This window comes from Haliotis rubra, unplaced genomic scaffold, assembly GCF_003918875.1.
Source record: "Haliotis rubra isolate DU_JTF1 unplaced genomic scaffold, ASM391887v1 Scf64, whole genome shotgun sequence".
Lineage (NCBI taxonomy): Eukaryota > Metazoa > Mollusca > Gastropoda > Lepetellida > Haliotidae > Haliotis > Haliotis rubra.
The window spans coordinates 850,708-865,672 of NW_025767346.1; the positions used below are offsets into that span (position 1 = coordinate 850,708).

The 14,965-nt window shown below is 41.0% G+C and overlaps 1 protein-coding gene across 1 annotated transcript in view; it reads left to right on the forward strand.

Moving 5' to 3' along the window:
- The first annotated feature begins 1,038 nt into the window (after window positions 1-1,038).
- The window catches only part of LOC124256799 (D(2) dopamine receptor-like), a 515,592-nt gene continuing 501,665 nt past the window's right edge, over window positions 1,039-14,965 (forward strand). Inside the window, exon 1 of the mRNA XM_046690756.1 lies at window positions 1,039-1,152. The gene's annotated coding sequence lies outside the window, so the exon portion shown is untranslated. The remainder of the gene's footprint in view (window positions 1,153-14,965) is intronic.

Here is a 14,965-nt window from a genome sequence, read left to right on the forward strand (position 1 = left end):
TAAAGCGTTGGCTCGTCACGCCGAAAAACCGGGTTCGAATCCCCACGTGGGTACATTGTGTGAAACCTTATTTCTGGTCTCCCCCGCCGTGATATTCAGTCTGTCATTACAAACCCTCTACGACAAGTTTACTTTCCATGCGGTTTCCACAAGCTGTTTTAGCCAGCATTCTGCTTTGTTTTATAGCTTAAAATATGTTCGATATATTTTGCAGCATAAAATGTCATGCGTTTTTTTCGGGACACATTCTTAATTTGAATTCCAAAAGTAAAAGAAATGCATTTTTTCTGGACATTTCCGGAAATACGAAACATAAGTTTTCATGCTGTGTTCAGTTCTCTGTTGAACATTCCGATGACCATACGCTTATAGCACCTATCTAATTCATTGACTGATTTCATAGTACTCGTAAGAATAATCACTAGAATATGCAAATTCCACGTTTATGCAAAACCAACACTCGATAGTTTACGACCTTCATGTAGGATTTCCAGAGGGAGTTATTTTATTGTACACACTTCCCAGAAGCATGTTCTGATGCTCAGAAGTAAACATTGCCGTGTGGCGTACAGAACAAACATATATTTTGTTTTCCGCAGAACTAAAATAAACTACATATTTGTAAAGGCTACCCCCGTAACAATCAAACGTTGGCAACAAAATCAATGAATAACGCTGCTGTCGCTGTTGTGAGCTACCACGGAGACATCGGGTCACTTGAAGAGTATTTGCGGACATAAAATGTGACGTTCCCTAAGCGCTTTGTCCTTCCAGGGAAGAGCTCAATGTTTTACGGAAATACTCGAGTTATAACGAATGTACCGTAAGCGTGACGTGACGTCACAATGTACGTAAATTAACGCGTTTGGAACGAGTAGGTTTTATTGTGGCGTTATTTGCATGCATTAAGTGGTAGGAATCTGGAGGTAATTGGTACACAGTTATAACGTAAAATACAAACCCTCAAATCAATAACAGGATTGAATGGAATCGATCTTTCTCGTGCATGCTAAGCCTACACGGAGCTATGATGAATTTTGCCCAACTGTCATGCATTGAGCAATGGCGATCAACGTTAACGATCTGTATTATCATGGATTACGGGGATATCGACGCTGAATTGCTGAAATCTGCTGAAATCTGTTGATAAAGGTAGGACAGAATTTATTATTTTAGGAACCAGGATCCTGGTTTGTTTTGTGGGCTGCTGAGAGGGGATTTCAGTACATAGTGACGTTTTTGGAGATTGTGAGCCGTGATGTATGCAGCTGTATTCCAATGTCATCTCTCGTCAGTGCATAAATGACAAATGGGCTATTTCATTGCATGGCGAGATTCATATCGAGTTATTTGCAGAAAACATTGATTTTGAGGGTTTTGTTGATGTTTTGATGGGATTTATAACTGTGAATTTACATCTCCGCTCGCCATAAATGTGTCACGTCCTAATTTGAGTGAACGTCAATAAAATGTCATTTCCGCAAACTCGTACACGGTGGTGTGATTCCGTCAAAAAACGTCATATATCGAATCTCATAACAAGGAGGCAGCTCAGTGTTTGTTTGCTTGGTGAAAGGGCTGAAATTCAGCTGTGACAAAGAATCGCTTAGATTTTACCCTCGACTGATGCGCTGGTATAAACAACATGATGACGTTTCTGCATACCACGTGCTTCAGTGGTGACGTTATTTTGTTCCCCATGTCTCCGTTATGACGTTATTTTGTACTACGTCTCTCAGTGGTGACGTTATGACGTTATTTTGTACTACGTCTCTCAGTGGTGACGTTATTTTGTTCCCCCTGTCACCATTATGACGTTATTTTGTACTACGTCTCTCAGGGTTGACGTTATTTTGTTCCCCCTGTCACCGTTATGACGTTATTTTGTACTACGTCTCACAGGGTTGACGTTATTTTGTTCTCCATGTCTCCATTATGACGTTATTTTGTACTACGTCTCTCAGGGTTGACGTTATTTTGTTCCCCCTGTCACCGTTATGACGTTATTTTGTACTACGTCTCTCAGTGGTGACGTTATTTTGTTCCCCATGTCTCCGTTATGACGTTATTTTGTACTCCGTCTCTCAGTGGTGACGTTATTTTGTTCCCCATGTCTCCGTTATGACGTTATTTTGTACTACGTCTCTCAGTGGTGACGTTATGACGTTATTTTGTACTACGTCTCTCAGTGGTGACGTTATTTTGTTCCCCCTGTCACCATTATGACGTTATTTTGTACTACGTCTCTCAGGGTTGACGTTATTTTGTTCCCCCTGTCACCGTTATGACGTTATTTTGTACTACGTCTCACAGGGTTGACGTTATTTTGTTCTCCATGTCTCCATTATGACGTTATTTTGTACTACGTCTCTCAGGGTTGACGTTATTTTGTTCCCCCTGTCACCGTTATGACGTTATTTTGTACTACGTCTCTCAGTGGTGACGTTATGACGTTATTTTGTACTACGTCTCTCAGTGGTGACGTTATTTTGTTCTCCATGTCTCCGTTATGACGTTATTTTGTACTACGTCTCTCAGTGGTGACGTTATTTTGTTCCCCATGTCTCCGTTATGACGTTATTTTGTACTACGTCTCTCAGTGGTGACGTTATGACGTTATTTTGTACTACGTCTCTCAGTGGTGACGTTATGACGTTATTTTGTACTACGTCTCTCAGTGGTGACATTATTTTGTTCCCAATGTCTCCGTTATGACGTTATTTTGTACTACGTCTCTCAGTGGTGACGTTATGACGTTATTTTGTACTACGTTTCTCAGTGGCGACATTATTTTGTTCCCCATGTCTCAGTGTTGACGTTATTTTGTTCCCTATGTCTCCATTATGACGTTATTTTCTACTATGTCTCTCAGTGGTGACATTATTTTGTTCCCCATGTCTCAGTGTTGACGTTATTTTGTTCCCTATGTCTCCATTATGACGTTATTTTCTACTACGTCTCTCAGTGGTGACATTATGACGTTATTTTGTACTACGTCTCTCAGTGTTCACGTTATTTTGTTCCCTATGTCTCCATTATGACGTTATTTTGTACTACGTCTCTCAGTGGTGACATTATTTTGTTCCCCATGTCTCAGTGGTGACGTCATTTTGCATTCTGTGATGATGTTATTTTGTTCCACGCGGCTCAGTGATTACGTTATTTTGCACTTCGTGTCTCTGTGGTGGTGTTACTTTGCATCCCGTGCCTTAGTGATAGCGTTATTATGTTCCCCATGTCTCAGTGGTGACGTCATTTTGTACCACGTCTCACAGTGATGACGTCATTTTGTACCCTGCGTCACAGTGGTGATGTCATTTTGTACCACGTGTCACAGTGATGACGTCTCATTTATAACAATATTTTGTTCCCCATGTCTCAGTAATGACGACATGTTCCTCCTCGTATTACAGTAATGACGATATTTTCTTCCCCATGTCTCAGTGGGGGCCATGTCTCAGTGGGGGCCGTTAGTGGGGGCCGTTATTTTCTTCCCGATGTCTCAGTGGGGGCCGTTATTTTCTTCCCGATGTCTCAGTGGTGGGGGCCGTTATTTTCTTCCCGATGTCTCAGTGGGGGCCGTTATTTTCTTCCCGATGTCTCAGTGGGGGCCGTTATTTTCTTCCCGATGTCTCAGTGGGGGCCGTTATTTTCTTCCCGATGTCTCAGTGGGGGCCGTTATTTTCTTCCGATGTCTCAGTGGGGGCCGTTATTTTCTTCCCGATGTCTCAGTGGGGGCCGTTATTTTCTTCCCGATGTCTCAGTGGGGGCCGTTATTTTCTTCCCGATGTCTCAGTGGGGGCCGTTATTTTCTTCCCCATGTCTCAGTGGGGGCCGTTATTTTCTTCCCCATGTCTCAGTGATGACATTCTTTGTGCAACATCTCTCATTAAGGCCTTCCATGAAAGTAGTATAACTTTCTTACAGCGGTGAGTGGTGGGATAGACCTGTTGTCAAATCCATGCTTCAGTATTAATTTTGATAGACCTTGGAACCTTGAAGATCCGGCTTAGAATTAGTCTTCATCAACACATGCTTGTCGTAAGAGGCTTCTAACAGATCGTATCCCAATTACGTAGATCGATGCTCATACTGTTGATCACTGGCAGGTCTGGTCCAGACTCGATTATTTACAGACCCACGCCATATTGCTGCATTATTGCTGTGTGCGGCGTTAAACAAGAAACAACCAAACAAACTTGGATATCCGTAGTTTTCTTAAAAATGACAGCAATAAGGAGCATGACTTATCTGGACCTTCTCAGAGGCCAATATCCCACCTCAAATATGCAGCAAAAGTCAATAAAACTTCCAAACTTTGAATCCCAAACTTCCCTGTTTATTTTATCATCGTTAAAACTCAGGTTATGTCTCTGCAGAGGGGGCTTGTATTTCACTGATAAGCACTATCAAGACGTAAAAGACAATGAGGTTTTAAAGCTTTTTACACAATTGCATAAAATGCAATGTTGAAGTACCCTGAATTTAGCGAAATAAGATTATATTTTTTCCCGATTTTTTTAGATTTGCCTGCAACCTGCACTTTGTTTGCAATCCTTGTAAAAGTGCATATTTTGAAACATATTCTGTTGCCTGTTTGTCGTTATTTAGCGACAGCCTCTGACCATGTTATGCTCTGTCTTGTAAACAACACTGGAAGTTGATAATACCACAGGAACACGTGATCTTGGATGAATATTCGTTTACATAGAATAAACAAATGACTAAGTGTTCAGCCCACCTGTTACTGAAATTATAATCGCCAGTATTCATATATCAACAGTTGTTGCATAAAGGTATTTGTATTCGTGTTTGTTTTGTATATTAATACGCTCTTACATATTGTTATAATAACTTGATAAAAATATTCCTGATGTTATTCCACGCCCAGTTGGCTGTTGATTATGATTTTTATTGTGAAGTATTCGCATAATGTCGATTAAAAGTGATCTTTTTTTCCCGAGGTAAATATTATACTGAGTGAATAATTGGTTCTTAGCAGACGAGTTAATTTTCTGACATTATTTTATTGGTATACGGTTAATCATCGACACTTTGGTATTACATTTTTTAAAACTATATACATTTTTTAACAAAGTGCATAATTCTGAAACATTTGACATTAAATTCTCCCAGCGACCCTCCAACTGACGTCTAAAGAAAGTGTATTTGCAACACGTGCCTAGTCACAACACTTTTTAGTTTTTGCGCATTGTTTTGGAGAATAATCCCAAGACACCAGCTGTGTATTTTCTTTTGAACGTCAGTTTATGTAAATTAAATTATAAAGGTATTAAGAAGTGTCGTGAGTAGTTTGAGGACGTACCTCTTTTATATGTCGTTTACTACTTTGAAAGTTCATTTTTAATGTCTGTTAATACCACAAGAAAACACTTTGTCAACACCAAGCAATAACCGGTTATTGGGCGAAATAGACTATATCGGTGGCCCAAGCAAAACAGTGATGAAAATTATATCAACTGATGTGATTATATTGTTGTGGTTGTAGTGGTGGTGATCATGATGACGGTATTAATGACGTGACTGCGATGTCGTTGGTTATGACCGTGATGATATCAAAGCTGCTGATGGTGTGTCTAGGATGTCGATGATGATGGTTGTGATGTGATGATAGTGATGTTGCTGATGGTGTGTCTGTGATGTCGATAATGATGATGGTTGTGATGTGATGATAGTGATGTTGCTGATGGTGTGTCTGTGATGTCGATGATGATGATGGTTGTGATGTGATGATAGTGATGTTGCTGATGGTGTGACTGTGATGTCGATGATGATGATGGTTGTGATGTGATGATAGTGATGTTGCTGATGGTGTGACTGTGATGTCGATGATGATGATGGTTGTGATGTGATGATAGTGATGTTGCTGATGGTGTGACTGTAATGTCGATGATGATGATGGTTGTGATGTGATGATAGTGATGTTGCTGATGGTGTGTCTGTGATGTCGATGATGATGATGGTTGTGATGTGATGATAGTGATGTTGCTGATGATGGTGTGTCTGTGATGTCGATGATGATGATGGTTGTGATGTGATGATAGTGATGTTGCTGATGGTGTGTCTGTGATGTCGATGATGATGATGGTTGTGATGTGATGATAGTGATGTTGCTGATGGTGTGACTGTGATGTCGATGATGATGATGGTGGTTGTGATGTGATGATAGTGATGTTGCTGATGGTGTGTCTGTGATGTCGATGATGATGATGGTTGTGATGTGATGATAGTGATGTTGCTGATGGTGTTACTGTGATGTCGATGATGATGATGGTTGTGATGTGATGATAGTGATAGTGATGTTACTGATGGTGTGACTGTGATGTCGATGATGATGATGGTTGTGATGTGATGATATCAAAGCTGCTGATGGTGTGACTGTGATGTCGATGATGATGATTGTTGTGATGTGATGATAGTGATGTTGCTGATGGTGTGTCTGTGATGTCGATGATGATGATGGTTGTGATGTGATGATAGTGATGTTACTGATGGTGTGACTGTGATGTCGATGATGATGATGGTTGTGATGTGATGATATCAAAGCTGCTGATGGTGTGACTGTGATGTCGATGATGATGATTCTTGTGATGTGATGATAGTGATGTTGCTGATGGTGTTACTGTGATGTCGATGATGATGATGGTTGTGATGTGATGATAGTGATGTTGCTGATGGTGTGACTGTGATGTCGATGATGATGATGGTTGTGATGTGATGATAGTGATGTTGCTTATGGTGTGTCTGTGATGTCGATAATGATGATGGTTGTGATGTGATGATAGTGATGCCATGCTGATGGTGTGTCTGTGATGTCGATAATAATGATGGTTGTGATGTGATGATAGTGATGTTGCTGATGGTGTTACTGTGATGTCGATGATGATGATGGTTGTGATGTGATGATAGTGATGCTGCTGATGGTGTGACTGTGATGTCGATGATGATGATGGTTGTGATGTGATGATAGTGATGTTGCTGATGGTGTGTCTGTGATGTCGATGATGATGATGGTTGTGATGTGATGATAGTGATGTTGCTGATGGTGTGTCTGTGATGTCGATGATGATGATGGTTGTGATGTGATGATAGTGATGTTGCTGATGGTGTGTCTAGGATGTCGATGATGATGATGGTTGTGATGTGATGATAGTGATGTTGCTGATGGTGTTAATGTGATGTCGATGATGATGATGGTTGTGATGTGATGATAGTGATGTTGCTGATGGTGTTACTGTGATGTCGATGATGATGATGGTTGTGATGTGATGATAGTGATGTTGCTGATGGTGTGACTGTGATGTCGATGATGATGATGGTTGTGATGTGATGATAGTGATGTTGCTTATGGTGTGTCTGTGATGTCGATAATGATGATGGTTGTGATGTGATGATAGTGATGTTGCTGATGGTGTTACTGTGATGTCGATGATGATGATGGTTGTGATGTGATGATAGTGATGTTGCTGATGGTGTTACTGTGATGTCGATGATGATGATGGTTGTGATGTGATGATAGTGATGTTGCTGATGGTGACTGTGATGTCGATGATGATGATGGTTGTGATGTGATGATAGTGATGTTGCTTATGGTGTGTCTGTGATGTCGATAATGATGATGGTTGTGATGTGATGATAGTGATGTTGCTGATGGTGTGTCTGTGATGTCGATAATAATGATGGTTGTGATGTGATGATAGTGATGTTGCTGATGGTGTTACTGTGATGTCGATGATGATGATGGTTGTGATGTGATGATAGTGATGCTGCTGATGGTGTGACTGTGATGTCGATGATGATGATGGTTGTGATGTGATGATAGTGATGTTGCTGATGGTGTGTCTGTGATGTCGATGATGATGATGGTTGTGATGTGATGATAGTGATGTTGCTGATGGTGTGTCTGTGATGTCGATGATGATGATGGTTGTGATGTGATGATAGTGATGTTGCTGATGGTGTGTCTAGGATGTCGATGATGATGATGGTTGTGATGTGATGATAGTGATGTTGCTGATGGTGTTACTGTGATGTCGATGATGATGATGGTTGTGATGTGATGATAGTGATGTTGCTGATGGTGTTACTGTGATGTCGATGATGATGATGGTTGTGATGTGATGATAGTGATGTTGCTGATGGTGTGACTGTGATGTCGATGATGATGATGGTTGTGATGTGATGATAGTGATGTTGCTGATGGTGTTACTGTGATGTCGATGATGATGATGGTTGTGATGTGATGATAGTGATGTTGCTGATGGTGTTACTGTGATGTCGATGATGATGATGGTTGTGATGTGATGATAGTGATGTTGCTGATGGTGTGACTGTGATGTCGATGATGATGATGGTTGTGATGTGATGATAGTGATGTTGCTTATGGTGTGTCTGTGATGTCGATAATGATGATGGTTGTGATGTGATGATAGTGATGTTGCTGATGGTGTGTCTGTGATGTCGATGATGATGATGGTTGTGATGTGATGATAGTGATGTTGCTGATGGTGTGTCTGTGATGTCGATGATGATGATGATTGTGATGTGATGGTATCAAAGCTGCTGATGGTGTGACTGTGATGTCGATGATGATGATGGTTGTGATGTGATGATAGTGATGTTGCTGATGGTGTGTCTAGGATGTCGATGATGATGATGGTTGTGATATGATGATAGTGATGTTGCTGATGGTGTGTCTGTGATGTCGATGATGATGATGATTGTGATGTGATGGTATCAAAGCTGCTGATGGTGTGACTGTGATGTCGATGATGATGATGGTTGTGATGTGATGATAGTGATGTTGCTGATGGTGTGTCTAGGATGTCGATGATGATGATGGTTGTGATGTGATGATAGTGATGTTGCTGATGGTGTTACTGTGATGTCGATGATGATGATGGTTGTGATGTGATGATAGTGATCTTACTGATGGTGTGACTGTGATGTCGATGATGATGATGGTTGTGATGTGATGATATCAAAGCTGCTGATGGTGTGACTGTGATGTCGATGATGATGATTGTTGTGATGTGATGATAGTGATGTTGCTGATGGTGTTACTGTGATGTCGATGATGATGATGGTTGTGATGTGATGATAGTGATGTTACTGATGGTGTGACTGTGATGTCGATGATGATGATGGTTGTGATGTGATGATATCAAAGCTGCTGATGGTGTGACTGTGATGTCGATGATGATGATTGTTGTGATGTGATGATAGTGATGTTGCTGATGGTGTTACTGTGATGTCGATGATGATGATGGTTGTGATGTGATGATAGTGATGTTGATGATGGCGGACTGTGATGTCGATGATGATGATGGTTGTGATGTGATGATAGTGATGTTGCTTATGGTGTGTCTGTGATGTCGATGATGATGATGGTTGTGATGTGATGATAGTGATGTTGCTGATGGTGTGTCTGTGATGTCGATAATAATGATGGTTGTGATGTGATGATAGTGATGTTGCTGATGGTGTTACTGTGATGTCGATGATGATGATGGTTGTGATGTGATGATAGTGATGCTGCTGATGGTGTGACTGTGATGTCAATGATGATGATGGTTGTGATGTGATGATAGTGATGTTGCTGATGGTGTGTCTGTGATGTCGATGATGATGATGGTTGTGATGATGATGATAGTGATGTTGCTGATGGTGTGTCTGTGATGTCGATGATGATGATGGTTGTGATGTGATGATAGTGATGTTGCTGATGGTGTGTCTAGGATGTCGATGATGATGATGGTTGTGATGTGATGATAGTGATGTTGCTGATGGTGTTACTGTGATGTCGATGATGATGATGGTTGTGATGTGATGATAGTGATGTTGCTGATGGTGTTACTGTGATGTCGATGATGATGATGGCTTGTGATGTGATGATAGTGATGTTGCTGATGGTGTGACTGTGATGTCGATGATGATGATGGTTGTGATGTGATGATAGTGATGTTGCTTATGGTGTCTGTGATGTCGATAATGATGATGGTTGTGATGTGATGATAGTGATGTTGCTGATGGTGTTACTGTGATGTCGATGATGATGATGGTTGTGATGTGATGATAGTGATGTTGCTGATGGTGTTACTGTGATGTCGATGATGATGATGGTTGTGATGATGATGATAGTGATGTTGCTGATGGTGTGACTGTGATGTCGATGATGATGATGGTTGTGATGTGATGATAGTGATGTTGCTTATGGTGTGTCTGTGATGTCGATAATGATGATGGTTGTGATGTGATGATAGTGATGTTGCTGATGGTGTGTCTGTGATGTCGATGATGATGATGGTTGTGATGTGATGATAGTGATGTTGCTGATGGTGTGTCTGTGATGTCGATGATGATGATGATTGTGATGTGATGGTATCAAAGCTGCTGATGGTGTGACTGTGATGTCGATGATGATGATGGTTGTGATGTGATGATAGTGATGTTGCTGATGGTGTGTCTCCAGGATGTCGATGATGATGATGGTTGTGATGTGATGATAGATGATGTTGCTGATGGTGATGTGTCTGTGATGTCGATGATGATGATGATTGTGATGTGATGGTATCAAAGCTGCTGATGGTGTGACTGTGATGTCGATGATGATGATGGTTGTGATGTGATGATAGTGATGTTGCTGATGGTGTGTCTAGGATGTCGATAATGATGATGGTTGTGATGTGATGATAGTGATGTTGCTGATGGTGTTACTGTGATGTCGATGATGATGATGGTTGTGATGTGATGATAGTGATGTTGCTGATGGTGTGACTGTGATGTCGATGATGATGATGGTTGATGATGATGATGAATAGTGATGTTGCTTATGGTGTATCTGTGATGTCGATAATGATGATGGTTGTGATGTGATGATAGTGATGTTGCTGATGGTGTGTCTGTGATGTCGATAATGATGATGGTTGTGATGTGATGATAGTGATGTTGCTGATGGTGTGTCTGTGATGTCGATAATGATGATGGTTGTGATGTGATGATAGTGATGTTGCTGATGGTGTTACTGTGATGTCGATGATGATGATGATTGTGATGTGATGGTATCAAAGCTGCTGATGGTGTGACTGTGATGTCGATGATGATGATGGTTGTGATGTGATGATAGTGATGTTGCTGATGGTGTCTGTGATGTCGATAATGATGATGGTTGTGATGTGATGATAGTGATGTTGCTGATGGTGTGTCTGTGATGTCGTTGATGATGGTTGTGATGTGATGATAGTGATGTTGCTGATGGTGTGACTGTGATGTCGATGATGATGATGGTTGTGATGTGATGATAGTGATGTTGCTGATGGTGTGTCTAGGATGTCGATGATGATGATGGTTGTGATGTGATGATAGTGATGTTGCTTATGGTGTGTCTGTGATGTCGATAATGATGATGGTTGTGATGTGATGATAGTAGTGATGTTGCTGATGGTTGTTACTGTGATGTCGATGATGATGATGGTTGTGATGTGATGATAGTGATGTTGCTGATGGTGTGTCTGTGATGTCGATGATGATGATGGTTGTGATGTGATGATAGTGATGTTTACTGATGGTGTGTCTGTGATGTCGATGATGATGATGGTTGTGATGTGATGATAGTGATGTTGCTGATGGTGCGTCTGTGATGTGATGTCGATGATGATGATGGTTGTGATGTGATGATAGTGATGTTGCTGATGGTGTTACTGTGATGTCGATGATGATGATGATTGTGATGTGATGATAGTGATGTTGCTGATGGTGTGACTGTGCTGTCGATGATGATGATGGTTGCTGATGTGATGATAGTGATGTTGCTTATGGTGGTGTGTCTGTGATGTCGATAATGATGATGGTTGTGATGTGATGATAGTGATGTTGCTGATGGTGTGTCTGTGATGTCGATAATGATGATGGTTGTGATGTGATGATAGTGATGTTGCTGATGGTGTTACTGTGATGTCGATGATGATGATGGTTGTGATGTGATGATAGTGATGCTGCTGATGATATTGTGACTGTGATGTCGATGATTATGATGGTTGTGATGTGATGATATAATGATGTTGCTGATGGTGTGTCTGTGATGTCGATAATGATGATGGTTGTGATGTGATGATATCAAAGTTGCTGATGGTGTGTCTGTGATGTCGATGATGATGATGGTTGTGATGTGATGATAGTGATGCTGCTGATGGTGTGACTGTGCTGTCGATGATGATGATGGTTGTGATGTGATGATAGTGATGTTGCTTATGGTGCGTGTGATGTCGATAATGATGATGGTTGTGATGTGATGATAGTGATGTTGCTGATGGTGTGTCTGTGATGTCGATAATGATGATGGTTGTGATGTGATGATAGTGATGTTGCTGATGGTGTTACTGTGATGTCGATGATGATGATGGTTGTGATGTGATGATAGTGATGTTGCTGATGGTGTTACTGTGATGTCGATGATGATGATGGTTGTGATGTGATGATAGTGATGTTGCTGATGGTGTGTCTGTGATGTCGATAATGATGATGGTTGTGATGTGATGATAGTGATGTTGCTGATGGTGTTACTGTGATGTCGATGATGATGATGGTTGTGATGTGATGATAGTGATGTTGCTTATGGTGTGTCTGTGATGTCGATAATGATGATGGTTGTGATGTGATGATAGTGATGTTGCTGATGGTGTGTCTGTGATGTCGATAATGATGATGGTTGTGATGTGATGATAGTGATGTTGCTGATGGTGTTACTGTGATGTCGATGATGATGATGGTTGTGATGATGTGATGATAGTGATGTTGCTGATGGTGTTACTGTGATGTCGATGATGATGATGGTTGTGATGTGATGATAGTGATGTTGCTGATGGTGTGTCTGTGATGTCGATGATGATGATGCTTGTGATGTGATGATAGTGATGCTGCTTATGGTGTGACTGTGATGTCGATGATGATGATGGTTGTGATGTGATGATAGTGATGTTGCTGATGGTGTGTCTGTGATGTCGATAATGATGATGGTTGTGATGTGATGATATCAAAGCTGCTGATGGTGTGACTGTGATGTCGATGATGATGATGGTTGTGATGTGATGATAGTGATGTTGCTGATGGTGTGACTGTGCTGTCGATGATGATGATGGTTGTGATGTGATGATAGTGATGTTGCTGATGGTGTGTCTGTGATGTCGATAATGATGATGGTTGTGATGTGATGATAGTGATGTTGCTGATGGTGTGTCTGTGATGTCGATAATGATGATGGTTGTGATGTGATGATAGTGATGTTGCTGATGGTGTTACTGTGATGTCGATGATGATGATGGTTGTGATGTGATGATAGTGATGTTGCTGATGGTGTTACTGTGATGTCGATGATGATGATGGTTGTGATGTGATGATAGTGATGTTGCTGATGGTGTGTCTGTGATGTCGATAATGATGATGGTTGTGATGTGATGATAGTGATGTTGCTGATGGTGTTACTGTGATGTCGATGATGATGATGGTTGTGATGTGATGATAGTGATGTTGCTTATGATTATGTCTGTGATGTCGATAATGATGATGGTTGTGATGTGATGATAGTGATGTTGCTGATGGTGTGTCTGTGATGTCGATAATGATGATGGTTGTGATGTGATGATAGTGATGTTGCTGATGGTGTTACTGTGATGTCGATGATGATGATGGTTGTGATGTGATGATAGTGATGTTGCTGATGGTGTTACTGTGATGTCGATGATGATGATGGTTGTGATGTGATGATAGTGATGTTGCTGATGGTGTGTCTGTGATGTCGATAATGATGATGGTTGTGATGTGATGATAGTGATGTTGCTGATGGTGTTACTGTGATGTCGATGATGATGATGGTTTGTGATGTGATGATAGTGATGTTGCTTTATGGTGTGTCTGTGATGTCGATAATGATGATGGTTGTGATGTGATGATAGTGATGTTGCTGATGGTGCGTCCTGTGATGTCGATAATGATGATGGTTGTGATGTGATGATAGTGATGTTGCTGATGGTGTTACTGTGATGTCGATGATGATGATGGTTGTGATGTGATGATAATGATGTTGCTGATGGTGTTACTGTGATGTCGATGATGATGATGGTTGTGATGTGATGATAGTGATGTTGCTGATGGTGTGTCTGTGATGTCGATGATGATGATGGTTGTGATGTGATGATAGTGATGCTGCTGATGGTGTGACTGTGATGTCGATGATGATGATGGTTGTGATGTGATGATAGTGATGTTGCTGATGGTGTGTCTGTGATGTCGATAATGATGATGGTTGTGATGTGATGATATCAAAGCTGCTGATGGTGTGACTGTGATGTCGATGATGATGATGGTTGTGATGTGATGATAGTGATGTTGCTGATGGTGTGTCTGTGCTGTCGATGATGATGATGGTTGTGATGTGATGATAGTGATGTTGCTCATGGTGTGTCTGTGATGTCGATAATGATGATGGTTGTGATGTGATGATAGTGATGTTGCTGATGGTGTGTCTGTGATGTCGATGATGATGATGATTGTGATGTGATGATAGTGATGTTGCTGATGGTGTGACTGTGCTGTCGATGATGATGATGGTTGTGATGTGATGATAGTGATGTTGCTTATGGTGTGTCTGTGATGTCGATAATGATGATGGTTGTGATGTGATGATAGTGATGTTGCTGATGGTGTGTCTGTGATGTCGATAATGATGATGGTTGTGATGTGATGATAGTGATGTTGCTGATGGTGTTACTGTGATGTCGATGATGATGATGGTTGTGATGTGATGATAGTGATGTTGCTGATGGTGTTACTGTGATGTCGATGATGATGATGGTTGTGATGTGATGATAGTGATGTTGCTGATGGTGTGTCTGTGATGTCGATGATGATGATGGTTGTGATGTGATGATAGTGATGTTGCTGATGGTGT